Genomic DNA, 15,868 nt, shown 5'->3' on the forward strand with positions numbered 1-15,868 from the left:
ACTCAACATTCAGAAAACTAAGATCGTGGCATCTGGTCCCATCACTTCATGGCAAATAGATGGTGGAACAATGGAAACAGTGACAGACTTTATTTTCTTAAGCTCCAAAATCACTGGAGATGGTGACTGCAGCCATGAAATTAAAAGATCTTTGCTCCTTGGAAGAAAAGCTATGAGCAACCTAGACAGCATATTAAAAAGCAGACACATTACTTTGCCAACAAAGTTCTATCTACTAAAAGCTATGGTTTTTCATATATGGATAGTAGTCATGTATGGATGTGAGAGTTGGACTTATAAAGAAAGCTGAGCTCCAAAGAATTGATGCTTTTGAACTGTGGTATTGGAGAAGACTCTTGAGAGTCCCTTGGACAGCAAGGAGATCTAGCCAATCTATCCTAAAAGAAATCAGTCCTGAATATTCATTGGAAGGACTGATGCTGAAGCTGAAACTCCAACACTTTGGCCACCTAATGGGAAGAACTGACTCATTTGAAAAGATCTTGATGCTAGGAAAGTTTTAAAGTGGAAGGAGGAGATGACAGAGGATGAGATGTTTGGATGGCATCACCGACTTGATGGACGTAAGTTTGAGTAAACTCTGGGAGTTGGTGATGGACAGGGAGGCCTGGCATGCTGCAGTCCATGGGGCCACAAAGAGTCGGACATGACTGAGAAACTGAACTGATATAGGTTTCATTGGTAAAACCAAAGCAGTTCCAAGAGGAAGCAGTACATTTTTAGTACTTCTTTCTATAAAGGAATTTCTCATGTAGGCTTTTTATAGGGACACAATATTCTCAAAATATTTATATAATAAATGTAACAGGTTTCATATTTTCCAGGATCATGCTCAGTCACTCAGTCATGTCTAACTCTTTGCAACCCTGTGGACTATAGCCCATCAGGCTTCTCTGTCCATGGGAACTTCCAGGCAAGAATATTGGAGTGGTTGCCATTCTCTTCTCCAAGGAGATATTCCCAACCCAACCCAGGGATCAAACACACATCTCTTCTGTCTCCTGCATTGGCAGGTGGGTTCTTTACCACTAGTGCCGCCTGGGAAGCATTGCTCAGCAAAAGCCAGTTACATAAGAATAACGAAGCATTATTTGGTGAAGGAGTTGGTGATGGACAGGGAAGCCTGGCATGCTGCAGTCCATGGCATTGCAAAGAGTCGGACACAACTGAGCAACTGAACTGACTGATTTGGTGAAGGCAATAGTCCAAAGAGACTGACCAACAACAATAGTCCAAAAGGAAAACATTCTGTCCTCTGGATATGGAAACTCTTCTTGAGAGAGCAGAAAAAATTTAGAGAAATGCCTTGTGTATGTGCCCTTCAAACACCACCATTCTCAGCATACTTTTGATAACAGTTTGAGGTTGCAATATCTGAAAAGTGGAGTTTTCTGTGTTTTTAATCCTCATTAGAAGTCAGGTTGCTTGACATTTTTTTTTTTAATAAAAAATAAAGGGCACACTCCAAATTACTCAAAGGATTCTTCCCTTGGAGGAAGATAGGTGATGAAAGCTTTTACTGATTTTAAAACAATTATTAAATACCTACATTGTGGCAACCACTGTGGTAGCCACCACAGGAAAAAAAAAACAAAAAAACAAAAATTCATGACTGGTGAGCTGAAGAGTGAATGAAAATTAGGAAATGGAGACCCAGTGAAGCACAGACTATATACTTGCAGAGCTTGCTGTTTTTGTATTAGTTGCTAAGTTGTATCCGACTCTTCCACTCCACAGACTGTTGGCCACCAGTCTCCTCTATCCATGCGATCTCCCAGGGAAGAATACTGGAATGGGTTGCCATTTCTTTATACAGAGGATTTTCCCAACCCAGGAATCAAACACACGTCTCCTTCGTTAACTGGTAAATTCTTTACCACTGAGTCACCAGGGAAATGTCTTGCAAGACACTTGCTCTCAAAGGAAAGGAGTGATAAAGCTAAAGATGAATGCAAGTCAGGTTCATTTAATTCATATTATGGAAATATTCAAAATATAAGACAACCAGTCTATCCAAATTATATCCCCAGTATCTGTGATCTCCAAGCTTCCATCATTACAATTTCTTGGTATTAAACCATAACACTGACAATTATTTTAAAATATTTTTAAACAAGCTATCCACTGATTAGAAATCAGCTATATTTATAATTGTTTACATAGCAATATTCTCAAAAGTTAGCATGACAGATTAGAACTAGAGATTATCACTATATATTAAAGAATAAAACTACAGCTGGACTTTGCATTTAAAAATATACCTGAATGTGTCATAAGGGTTGTTTGATTCAATCTTTTCATTTTATGTATAGTTCTTACAAAACTACATTTCTGCTCTACTGCTTTCTGCCTTTCTTTATATTCTTTTACTCATTAAATGTTAAAATTCCAAGGAATCTTAAGAAGTAAGATCTAAATGGACCCTCCTTAGAGAAGAAAAAAGAAGAATGGAGGCTAGTATTTCAAGATTAAAAAGCAGCCTGGGAAGAATTACACACAAAGAGCCCTGGAACAGTGAGATGCATTAGAAACATATAAGATCTAGTTTTATTGATAGTCTATTGTTGTTAGAATAAATTACCACAAATTTATGGTTTAAAAAAAACAGTTATTCTCTTATAGTTTTGTAGGGACAGAAATCTAAAATCAGGTTCATTTGGCTGCAGCCAACATGCGGACAGGGACAAGCTTTCTCTGGAGGCTTCAGGGCAGACTCTGTTTCCTTGTTTTTTCCAGGTTCTAGAGCTGTATTTTTAGGCTCATGCCCCCGTTCCATCTTTAAAACCAGAAGCATAGCATCTTAAAATCTCTCTCTGCTTCCATCACATCACCTTCTCCTCTGTAGGAAAACCTCCTATTCCTCTTGCTCATAAGAACATTTGTGATTATATATAGGCCTCACTCAGAAAGTACAGCATACTTGCCTCATCTCAAGATCTTTAACTTAAACATATCTGCAAAGTCCTTTTTGTTCCGTAAAGTAACATTCACACATTCCAGAGATTAGGACCTAGATATCTCAGGGCCAAACATCATGCTTATCAACAGAAACACATCTTTCCAAAGGGCCATTGAAGTTGTTCCAAAGATGCTTACACAGAATATACTTCTGTATAATATATAAACGCTTGGAAATAAAATGTACAAACTTACAAGTAATTAATTTTTTTACACTAAGATATAAAAAACATTTTATCTTATCTTGTTCTAAACATAATTTTTAATAGCTACATTAATATTCTACACTGTGGGTCATTGTTGTTTTCCTACATTGTAATAGCATTTATGTGTATTCTTGGTTATTTCCTTAGGATATTTATCCTAACAATCCAAGCAATAAAACTGCTAATTCACAAGACATGGATAGTTCTAAAGTTTTAGTGTACATTCTTATCCATTCTTCAAGACTCATATGACACATGATGGCCTCTGTCATGTTTTGCCTAGTGACCCTCTACCCCAACCCAGAGGAAGGATTATTTTCTGTTCTCCTATACTGTGTATTTTATAGCTGCCTCTATACAAATACATATAATACAGTAGTATATAATTATTCTGTAATATGTCTGTCTTCTCTATCAGAGTGTGAGCTTCATTAGTAACAACCATTCCTAATTTTTCTCATTTCTAGCACAATATCTGACACAATAAGAGCATTCAATAAATACTTCTTGGAAGGAGTGAATAAGTGAATAAATAAAATAATAAAGGAAAGAATGAATAAAGAAAATTATTTGGTCTTTGCAATCATTGAATTTAGGCTTTCTATCGTCTCTATATGGAAAATCCTTATCTCCCATTTTATGAAGGAAAAGAAATTTTCCTCTGCTTTCCTCAAATTGCCCCAATTCATCTGCTCTCCTAACCTTCTGAGTGACACAGCTTTTCATCTCAAATCTCAGAGCCCTTTTCAATGCATGAGAATAGACTCAGTCCAAAACCATTGTCAGCTCTCAGAAGACATAGCCAAGTAAATAGAGATGATGACTTCCTGCACTATTATATTGTTTCTCTGATTATCACGGTCATATCTGGGGCAAATGTAGTGAGACTGCCTTGTACTAGTCATAATCTTTTATTCACATTCCTTAATTGTAAAGGCACATCTTAAAAATAGATATGAAATTTAATTATTCATTAGAAGAAAGGTACCCCACTTTTCACATGCATAATGTCATATAATAATTCACCAATCACCATCAAGAAAATAAAAAGACAAGTGGAAATTGCTGTTTCTGTTTGGAAGACAAGAAATAAAAGGACATCAGCAACTCAGGGCCCAAACCCACCCCTTACACACAGACAGATTCTTCTCTTCATCATGCCAGGAGCTGTAGAAAAGCAGAAACACTGATTTTGTTTTCTGAGATCAAGAAAACAAGTAGATCCAACTCTGTGATCACTGCTGTCTGGCAGAGACATCCCTGCTTCACCTTGAGATAAGGAGAAGGATGATAGGGTTGGCCTCTTCATTGCGCTCCTTTTTTTGTTGTAGTTGCATCAAAAGCAGATTTCCCTGTACACTCCTGTCTTTTTTTACAGGCACTGAACATGCATTAGCATCAGAATCACATAAGGAAACTTGCCATGGTCAGCAAAAGCACAAAATCAGCCCCTATGCTAAGTTGTTGTCATAGATATTCATTTCTGTGCTGTCAGATCTCCAAATAACTGCAGTTCTGCACAGCCTGTTGGCTGAAGCTGGGGGTAAAGGGGGCAGAATTGTGAAAGCAGAAGAGATGAATAGATCAGGAAAGTGCCTCAATTCTCAGGAAGGATTAGTCTGCGGCTCCACTCCTTCATCCCTATAGAGGAAATTTCAAGCATTTGAGAGGTCTGACAGATTTTCCATTTCAAGGATGACTAGAACAAATATACTTAGAGAAACATCTTAACCCTTTTAAAGATCTAATTCTTCATAAGAGAAGAACACTAATGATCATTGTAATTACATTCTGTTTATTTTGGCAAAAACTGGATATTGTTCCTAACCTTAATATTCCAGGATACAGCTACTACAAACAGATGTTTTTTGATGAGATAAGCAGAAAGGGACCAGAAGCACAAGATGAAGCATTCTTTGGAAACTTCTTTGCTTTGAATCAATGAAGGAAATGCTTGGCAAAGCATGTTATACCATAGTGTAAGTGAAAGTGAAGGTCTCTCAGTCATGTCCGACTCTTTGTGACCCCATGGACTATACAGTCCATGGAATTCTCCGGGCCAGAATACTGGAGTGGGTAGCCTCTCCCTTCTCCAGAGGATCTTCCCAACCCAGGGATTAAACTCAGGTCTCCTGCATTGCAGGCAAATTCTTTACCAGCTGAACCATAACAGAAGCCCAAGAAAAACTGGAGCAGAGAGACTATCCCTTCTCCAGTGGATCTTCCTGACCCAGGAATGGAACTGGGGTCTCCTGCATTGCAGACAGATGCTTTACCAACTGAACTATCAGGGTAGCCCTATACATAGTGAACCTGATGGAAATCATTTTTACTTGTTTTACAAGGCCTGTGTGCAACTGGTTATTCTTCTGCTCAGAACTACCTGTAAAGAGCAGTTTAATCAGTCTCCATTTCAGTGAATGTTTTACCTTCCGGAGTTGGCATGTAAGTTTTTCCTGTGATGCTGGGAATGATTCACAATTAATGGTTTCATTTTGTTTCTTCCCCAAAGTTAATAGGAAGCATAATATTATGTGGCTATCATCTAAGTCCTAAAATGGTACTTAAAGAAATGACATCTGGCTTCATCTGAATTTACAGTATACTTTAGATTTCTTTCTTAGAAGTATTCAAACAATGCTAAACAAATAAGACAAAGAATATTCACTGCATTTTTTGTATAGAGATATTTGGTACTCTTTGAAATTTACTACTTCTATTTCCTAAAGATTAGATACCCAAAGACTTTTGTCTATGCTTTAATTTCTCAACATAGCAGAGATATTTGTATCTCACTTGCCCTACTTTTCATACACTGGAATGGTTTAGGATCTTCTAGAACTTTGCTCAGAGAAGGAGATGGCACCACACTCCAGTACTCTTGCCTGGAAAATCCCATGGACAGAGAAGCCTAGTAGGCTGCAGTCCATGGGGTCGCTAAGAGTCAGACACGACTGAGCAACTTCCCTTTCACTTTTCACTTTCAAGCATTGGAGAAGGAAATGGCAACCCAGTGTTCTTGCCTGGAGAATCCCAGGGATGGGGAAGCCTGGTGGGCTGCCGTCTATGGGGTCACACAGAGTTGGACATGACTGAAGCAACTTAGCAGCAGCAGCAGAACTTTGCTACTCAGAGTGCAATCCACATATCAGCAGCATCTTATGGATAAGGGAGGGTCCCTTGTTAGAGATACAGAAACTCGGGACCTGCCGCAGTGGCCTGTTGAATCAGAATCTGCATTTTAACAAGACCCCAGGGTGATTCCAGATGTTCAAGCTGGTTTTAGAAAAGGCAGAGGAACCAGAGATCTAATTGCCAACATCTGCTGGATCATCGAAAAAGCAAGAGAGTTCCAGAAAAACATCTATTTATGCTTTATTGACTATGCCAAAGCCTTTGACTGTGTGGACCACAATAAACTGTGGAAAATTCTGAAAGAGATGGGAAGACCAGACCACCTGACCTGCCTCTTGAGAAACCTATATGCAGGTCAGGAAGCAACAGTTAGAACTGGACATGAAACAGACTGGTTCCAAATAGGAAAAGGAGTACATCAAGGCTATATATTGTCACCTGCTTATTTAACTTCTATGCAGAGTGCATCATGAGAAATGCTGGGCTGGAAGAAGCACAAGCTGGAATCAAGATTGCCGGGAGAAATATCAATAACCTCAGATGAGCAGATGACAGCACCCTTATAGCAGAAAGTAAAGAGGAACTAAAGAGCCTCTTGATGAAGGTGAAAGAGGAGAGTGAAAAAGTTGGCTTAAAGCTCAACATTGAGAAACAAAGATCATGGCATCTGGTCCCATCACTTCATGGGAAATAGATGGGGAAACAGTGGAAACTGTGTGAGACTTTATTTTTTTGGACTCCAAAATCACTGCAGATGGTGACTGCAGCCATGAAATTAAAAGACGCTTACTCCTTGGAAGGAAAGTTATGACCCACCTAGATAGCATATTCAAAAGCAGAGACATTACTTTGCCAACAAAGGTTCATCTAGTCAAGGCTATGGTTTTTCCAGTAGTCATGTATGGATGTGAGAGTTGGACTGTGAAGAAAGCTGAGCGCTGAAGAATTGCTGCTTTTGAACTGTGGTATTGGAGAAGACTCTTGAGAGTCCCTTGGACTGCAAGGAGATCCAACCAGTCCATTCTGAAGGAGATCAGCCCTGGGATTTCTTTGGAAGGAATGATGTTAAAGCTGAAACTGCAGTACTTTGGCCACCTCATGCAAAGAGTTGACTCACTGGAGAAGACTCTGATGCTGGGAGGGATTGGGGGCAGGAGGAGAAGGGGATGACAGAGGATGAGATGGCTGGATGGCATCACCAACTTGATGTATGTGAGTTTGAGTGAACTCCGGGAGTTGGTAATGAACAGGGAGACCTGGTGTGCTGTGATTCATGGGGTCGCAAAGAGTTGGACACGACTGAGCGACTGAACTGAACTGACTGAACTGAACAGGGTGATTCATATTCACATTCAAATTTGAGAAGCATGCCCCAGAATAAAAACAGGTGTCTTACTCAGTTCAGGCTACTGTATTCTGAACTGAATACAATGGACTTGGTGACTAAAAAAAAACAAACAATTATTTATTTCTCACAGTTCTGGGAGCTGAGAAGTCTAAGATCAAGGCACCAGCCGATCCTGGTGAGGTCCTGCTTTTTGGTTTGTAGATGGCCATCTTCTGGTTGTGTTCTCACATGGCAGGAAGCAGAGAGAGAGAGAGAGAGAGAAACAAGCTCTTCCTTCTTTTTATAAGGGCTCTAAACCGCATTGATCAGGAGTCTACCCTCATGACCTAATTACTGCCAAGGCCCAATGTTCTAACACTATCATATTAGGGGTTAGGATTTCAACATATGAATTTGGAGGGGAACACAAACATTTAAATTCCAATCTTTCTGGTCAGGCTTCAATGAGATAAAAGCAAATATATGTACGCCTATAAAGACAAATAAGAATTGACTTCACAGGAAGGTGAAGTGGAAAGCAGACTATATAGTAAAATGTAATATTCTCCAAAAAGAATTAAGCAACAGTGTTTCTGTTGAGACAAATCTAAGTTAGCAGCTCTCACTTATATTTGCCATTTCATAAACCCAACATTATAGCAGAAAACAACCAAATGCACTATTCTAAAACTTTTCATGCCCTCTTTGTAGAAACCTTTCCATGTGCCTGGTTCTGTGTTAGTATTTTATATGCATTATCCCCCTTCATGGATCACAGCCTTGTCATGTCAAAGATGCTTACATAACTTAATGAAGCTGTGAGCCAATCTCATTCAAATAATTATTTTATGGTGCTCCACTTTCATATCCCTACTCCTTATTCAGGACAAGGAAGCTAAAAAATCTTATATCTATATAATCCATAGCCAATTTTGTAGATGGATGAATAGGAAACCAAGAAAAATATCTTAGTCCCCAGGTTCTATGTTGGCAGTTACTATCAGTAGAGATGTTACAAATTTCTGGTAGGTGACTCAGAGGGGCCCAGCGTTGTAGAAAGAGCAAATACCAACAGATCAAGTATAAAAGACTTCCAATTCCAATGGAATGTGGCAAAGATAGTGTCAATCACAGGGCGGGTAAAGCAAGATCAAAGGAATAAGCCAGAGTGGAACACAAGTTACTTGGGAATGCATCAGAGGCCTCCTGGAAGCAGGTAGAATTCTGGATTAGAAGTCTCCAGAGGGCAATCTAGAAGCAAAGCTCGGTTATCCTTGCTTTGGCCTCAGTTCCTTGTTTATAATGGCCTCCACTCTGCCTTTTGGCCATAACTCAAAGGTGACCATGTACAAAAACCATTATTTCATAAAAAGTTGATGCTGGGAAATTTTTATTTGCACTGTTACCCACCCTGTTTTGTTGTTTAGTCACTAAGTCAAGTGAGACTCTTTGTGACCCCATGGACTGCAGCACACCAGGGTTCCTTGTCTTTCACTATCTCCCAGAGTTTGCTCAAACTCATGTCCATTGAGTGGGTGATGCTATCCAACCATCTCATCCTCTGTGTCCCCTTCTCCTCCTGCCATCAGTCTTTCCCAGCATCAGGGTCTATTCCAATGAGTCGGCTCATCGCATCAGGTGGAAAAGAATAGGAGCTTCAGCATCAGTTCTTCTAATGAATATTCAGGGTTGATTTCCTTTAGGATGGACTGGTTTGCTCTCCTTGCAGTTCAAAGGACTCTGAAGAGTCCTCTCCAACACCACAGTTCAAAAGCATGAGTTCTTCAGCGCTCAGCCTTATTTGTGGTCCAACAGGCACACCCATATATGACTACTGGAAAAACCACAGCTTTGACTATATGGATCTTTGTCAGCAAAGTAATGTCTCTGTTTTTTAATACACTTTCTAGGTTTGTCATAGCTTTTCTCCCAAGGACCAAGAATCTTTTAATTCCATATTGTGTGACTTAGTGTCACTCTGTGCAACTTAATTTTAATCTACATCAACCTTAGTTGCAGGGGGCCTCAGAAGCCTGAGTTTTGAACTACAAAACATGTTTGTAGTTGTTTGTGTCAAACAACATGTGTCAAATGGCTCAAATGCATATAGACATGCGTACACTTTAAAATATATAATTAATTATATTTATGTAATTATAGTTCTCCTTACTTTCAGGTGCTCTCAGGAAAGCTTAAGCGCAGATGATATGGTAAGTGTTAATGACAGCTGGGCTGGCTGACATCACTGCTATAAATGTTGCCTTCTGCTAATGCTGCTTCTCCAGGCACAAACATAATTTCTTAAAGAACTTAGGGTCAGGATTCTGGAATAAATATTTGTATTTTTGCATGTTCTTATGGTTTCAGGTATGCATCAAGTAAGAACAAGCCTTTTTATTTCTAGCAATTGTGTTTTTAAAGAGAAAACATTGAAGGCTTTTTTCCTATTTTAATAGTATTTGGTCTGTATTTGCTGTGGAAGGAAACTCAAGAAGAGTTATTCTTAGTATCAATGTCCTATCAACCATGTAAGTAAATGCAGGAGAAAATTAATATGTTCTACCTGCAAAGTAGCATCAGTTAACATTGAGTTTTGTGGGGGGAAATTTGTTGTGTTGGATTAGCTCCACAGGGTACTAAGTAAATACCAAGAAGAATCCTATTTAAAGTTTAGAACTACAGTTTGTCTTAGGTACATTTTGACTTATCAGCTCTCATATCAATGTAGTAATATATCCTACAATAATAATAATATCTCAGACAGATCATTTCTATAGAATGCTTACATGACTTTTGTTAATTGGTTTATGTAAATTATCTCTTTTAATGCTTTAGGAGGGGCTTCCCTGGTAGCTCTGCTGGTAAAGAATCTACCTACAGTGCAGGAGAGTCTGGTTAGATTCCTGGGTTGGGAAAATCCCCTAGAGAAGGGATAGACTACTCACTCCAGCATTCTTGGGCCCCCCTGGTAGCTCACACAGTAAAGAATCCGCCTGCAATGTAGGAGACCTGGGTTTGATTCCCTGGGTTGGGAAGATCCCCTGAAGGAGGGCATGACAACCCACTCCAGTATTCTTGCCTGGAGAATCCCCATGGACAGAGGAGCCTGGTGCGCTACAGTGTGTGGGGTCACAAAGAGTCAGACATGACTGAATGACTAAGCACAGCACACCATAGCAATGCTTACATAGGAGGAGAAACAAATGTCCTTTGGTCCAAGACACTGAATCACAGGGAGGTTATTTCCCAACATGACACAGGTAATAATAATGATGGAGACTGAATTCAAATCCAGGCAGGCTGACTCCTAAGTCCAATCTCTTAGCCATCAAATTAGGTTGATCAAAAAGGATAAAAAGGGTTTTCCAAAATCCATTTCAGGACTTCAACTAGATGGATCGTAGAGGAAGCTTCTAGCAGGTCCATTAGAAGAAAGGAGAAGGTGGGAGTTTTCTCCAATTCCAGATCCCACTAGATGCTCAGCTACCCAAAAGGGAGACCCAGGACCCAAAATATTTTGAATTTGTTGTGGTTCAGTGCAGAAAAAGGGAAACAAGGATAACTAATGTCCCTAACCATGGGCGCTGCTGTGTTAAGAATGCCCCACTTTGCAGCTCTCTGTTTCCCAGAAAGCTGAAAGAATAAAACAAAAAAATGTAGACCTGAATAATAGAGAAAATAATTAATTAAAAGCAGCCTTCATGACATCAGGAACTCAAAGTGAATTGTCTAAGAAATGGAGGAGGCTCTAAATCCTGTTGATAACAGCTAAAACGCGAGGATAGTGATTTTTTGAAAAGTGAAGCAAGGCTTGAAAGTTACCCTAAGTTTGAGGACAATTGACATCATTATGCTACACTTGTTTTATTGTACAATCTATATAGCTTCCATCTCCCTACCTAGTTCAGTTCAGCTCAATTCAGTAGCTCAGTCATGTCCAACTCTTTGCAACCTCATTGGACTGCAGCACACCAGGCTTCCCTATCCATCACCAATTCCCAGAGCTTACTCAAACTCATATCCATTGAGTCAGTGATGCCATCCAACCATCTCATTCTCTGTCTTCCCCTTCTCCTCCTGCCTTCAATCTTTCCCAGCATTAGAGACTTTTATTTATTTATTTATTTATTTTAATTGGAGGCTAATTACAATATTGTAGTGGGTTTTGCCATACATTGACATGAATCAGCCATGGGTGTACCTGTGTTCCCCATCCTGAACTCCCCTCCCTCTTCCCTCCCCATCCCATCCGTCAGGGTCATCCCAGTGCACCAGCCCTGAGCACCCTGTCTCATGCATCAAACCTGGACTGGTGATCTATTTCACATATGGTAATATACATGTTTCAATGCTATTCTTTCAAATCATCCCACTCTCACCTTCTCCTACAGAGTCCAAAAGTCTGTTTTTTATATCTGTGTCTCTTTTGCTGTCTCACATATAAGGTCATCATTACCATCTTTCTAAATTCCATAGATATGTGTTAATATGCTGTACTGGTGTTTTTTCTTTCTGACTTACTTCACTCTGTATACTAGGCTCCAGGTCAGGTGGTCTGGTATTCCCATCTCTTGAAGAATTTTCCACAGTTTGTTGTGGTCCACACAGTCAAAGGCTTTGGCATAGTAAATAAAACAGAAGTAGACATTTTTCTGGAACTCTCTTGCTTTTTCAATGATCCAACGGATGTTTGCAATTTGATGTCTGCTTCTTCTGCCTTTTCCAAATCAAGCTTGAACATCTGGAAGTTCACAGTTCATGTACTGTTGAAGCCTGGCTTGGAGAATTTTGAGCATTATTTTGCTAGAGTGTGAGATGAGTGCAATTGTGCAGTAGTTTGAACATTCTCTGGCATTGCCTTTCTTTGGGATTGGAATGAAAACTGACCTTTTCCAGCAGGCAAATTGAGTGCAGCACTTTCACAGCATCATCTTTTAGGATTTGAAATAGCTCAACTGGAATTCCATCACCTCCACTAGCTTTGTTTGTGGTGATGCTTCCTAAGGCCCACTTGACTTCACATTCCAGAATGTCTGGCTCTAGGTGAGTGATCACACCATCGTGGTTATCTGAAGATCTTTTTTGTATAGTTCTTCTGTGTATTCTTGCCACCTCTTCTTAATATCATCTGCTTCTGTTAGGTCCATACCATAACTAGGTATCAGCTCCTTAAGAGCAGGGAAATGATTACATGCATTTTTCTGTCTTATGATGCCAACACATTAGAGAAAACCACGCAGGCAGTCTCTCCATTCCCACCCTCCTCATCCTGTTACTGTGCTTATAGCTTGCAGCACATTCTAGGGAATGAAATTCATTAAACAGCAGTTACACATAAGAGGAATTTACGTGGCTTTTACCATTCCAGATATCAAATGTTACCCCTAAAACTGCAGTGCCACCTCTGAAACTGAAGTTACTGACTCAATGGCCCTGACAAGATAGATTACATTTATTGTAAAATTTGTTTATTTTCAGAAGTCCACGTTATTCCATTTTTGCCATAATCTCTATATTACATTTACTAAGATTACTAAACTAATATTAACTTTTGCAGTTTCTAGGAGCACAGTCATTAGGTATTTTCTGTGGAACATGCTGCCTCCCCCCAATAATCTTAGAAAATGCCTGCTAATGACTTGCTCTCCTTGTTAGATCACTCGAGTAACAAAGTAAGAAGCCAGCCTCAGACTCACAGGCTATAAATCTCAATTCTGTGTGACTGCAGAGAAGTTATTTAACTCCTTTAAGCCTGTGCCCTTATCTGAAGAAAACCTGTATGAACATGGTTAACTCAGAGCGTCTAGGCAAAGATGAAATGACATATCAAGTGCCTAGCAGTGTCTGGTATACAGTTAGCACTGATGAGTGTTAGGCATTATTATTATCTTTCTTTCTGATCCCTTAGTGCTCGAGTTTTAGTTACCAGGTCCTTTGCCAGTATTATGAACCTTCCTGGATACCATCTAAAGTGTCATCCTAGAGTCTGTTGCTTCACAACAAGATAGTCGAGATTATCACTGGAGACGCTGCACTGCAATTTCCCACTAAGTGTCTTTAACATACAGTTTCTCTTTGCACAGAACTTTTATTCACCTCTCTCCATTCTGAAGTTGACCCCACCTATCTCAATCCACGATTTTTTTTTCTATGCTCAGTATAGCTTGAAGGCAATTCCAACAGGTTTTAGTCTTTCTCTATCAGTATGATTTATTGTATATCTGCAGGGTCTGGGTTAAAATTGTCTAAATGTGATTAGCTATGAACAAAAGCAATACACGGTAAAGAATGACACAGCCACTGTCTTGTCCTTCAGGGTGTTAAGGGTGATCACATTTTCCTACTTTATTGGGGAAAAGCTCATTCTGCTGAAGGCATTAGGGCAAGGTGATGAAATGCTGCTGCATATAATTTGATATTAGGTATTACCTTCATAATACCTATGTCTTTCTGCCACAGAAGCTAAACCATTTGCAAGCATTAATGTGGCACAATTGAGTACAAACCATTTTCCTTTGTGTCTCCCTGGCGGTGGTGGAGTTAAAATGATAATAATAATGATAAAATATGTTTTGTTTGCAAGGCAAATGATTAGCAATAAAGATGAATAATAACTTTTTATTAAAAATTAGAGTAAATAGCAGATGGCTGAACCCTTGGATACCCTGACAGAAAAAAATCCTTGGTGTTCTAGCTTGAGCACTTTGGGAAATATGCATGGTACTTACTTTCTGATGAGTAACAGCATGTAGCATTGTTAAGCCTGATTAAGCAAATTTAATTAGCATTAGTCAATGCATTTTTGTAAGTGGATAAAATATATTCCAGTTTAGGCATGATTGTTAATCTTTAATTTATGAGATAAAAGTTAAAATGCAACCATAAAATATTAAAATTGCAATAAACTGCATTTAAAGGAACTTATGTTGTTAGATTTTTTCAATTATTTTTTAATTCTACAATTCAAAGGGAATTGCCCTAGTGTTTCCCTGTTTCTTCAGTTTTGTTATTATATATCAGGTAGCAGAGGTAAAAATGGTAACATGAGCCCTATGTTCCCAACTGAGGATATCTAAATTGTAAATGACTTAGGACCACATTACTCTAAAATCAGGTTTTATAATATTCTTCAAAACCTGGGGGGTTTTTTGTATGTGTTAGTTGTTCAGTCATGTCCATACTCTTTGCGACCCCATGGACAACAGTAGCCCACCAGGCTTCTCTGTTCCTGGAATTCTCCAGGCAAGAATACTTAAGTGGGTTGCCATTCCCTTCACCAGGGAATCTTCCTGATCAGGGAGCAAACCCAGGTCTCCTGCATTACAGGCAGATTTCTTATCAACTTAAACATCAGGGAAACCCTTGTGTTGTATAGGACTTACTTATTTGTTTAGTATTTACTTATTCATATAGGACTTACTTATTTGTATAGGACTTATTTAGTATTTACTTATTTTATACAGGACTTATTTATTTAGGGTTCTTGAGAAGTAAGACAGGAGAAAGTAAGTAAGTGAGGCAGGAGGAAAATTAAATAAACTTATCTTAGAAAATAAAATTATCATAGAAAAATAATTAATTTAAAAATTCAGAAATCATTCAAACAAGATATTCTCAAGATTGGAGGAAATAATATCCCAAACTAACTTGAGACTTTTCAAGCCTAAATTAATCCTTTTAACACTAATCACCAATAATTAAGTAGATGCTGGTAGAGGGCAGGACCTTCTGCTTCACACAATTATCTTTCCTGAAAAATACTACATCCTGATCAAGCACAAGATTTTATGCAGTTTTCTAGAATTTATATGTCACAGCCAATCATACTAGATGAAAGATTTGTGAAAAAATTATTTTAAAAATTTGTTTAAAATTATTTTCTCTCCAACTTTTCTTTCCTTAGATTCCTTTTCTTTCTCTCTCTCTTCCAGATCAACTGCTTTAAAGTTTAAAAAAGCTGGTCAGAAGAAAGTACGTGTGTATGTGTGTTGGTGAGTGTAGTAGGAGGCAGGTAGAAGGAGCATTTGAGTTTAGCCACTTTATAGAAAAATGGGAGTATCAGTTCAGTTCAGTTCAGTCACTCAGTTGTGTCCGACTCTTTGTGACCCTATGAATTGCAGTACGCCAGGCCTCCCTGTCCATCACCAACCCCCAGAGTTCACTCAAACTCATGTCCATTGAGTCGATGATGCCATCCAGCTATCTCATCCTCTGTCGTCCC

This window comes from Bos indicus x Bos taurus, chromosome 1, assembly GCF_003369695.1.
Source record: "Bos indicus x Bos taurus breed Angus x Brahman F1 hybrid chromosome 1, Bos_hybrid_MaternalHap_v2.0, whole genome shotgun sequence".
NCBI lineage: Eukaryota > Metazoa > Chordata > Mammalia > Artiodactyla > Bovidae > Bos > Bos indicus x Bos taurus.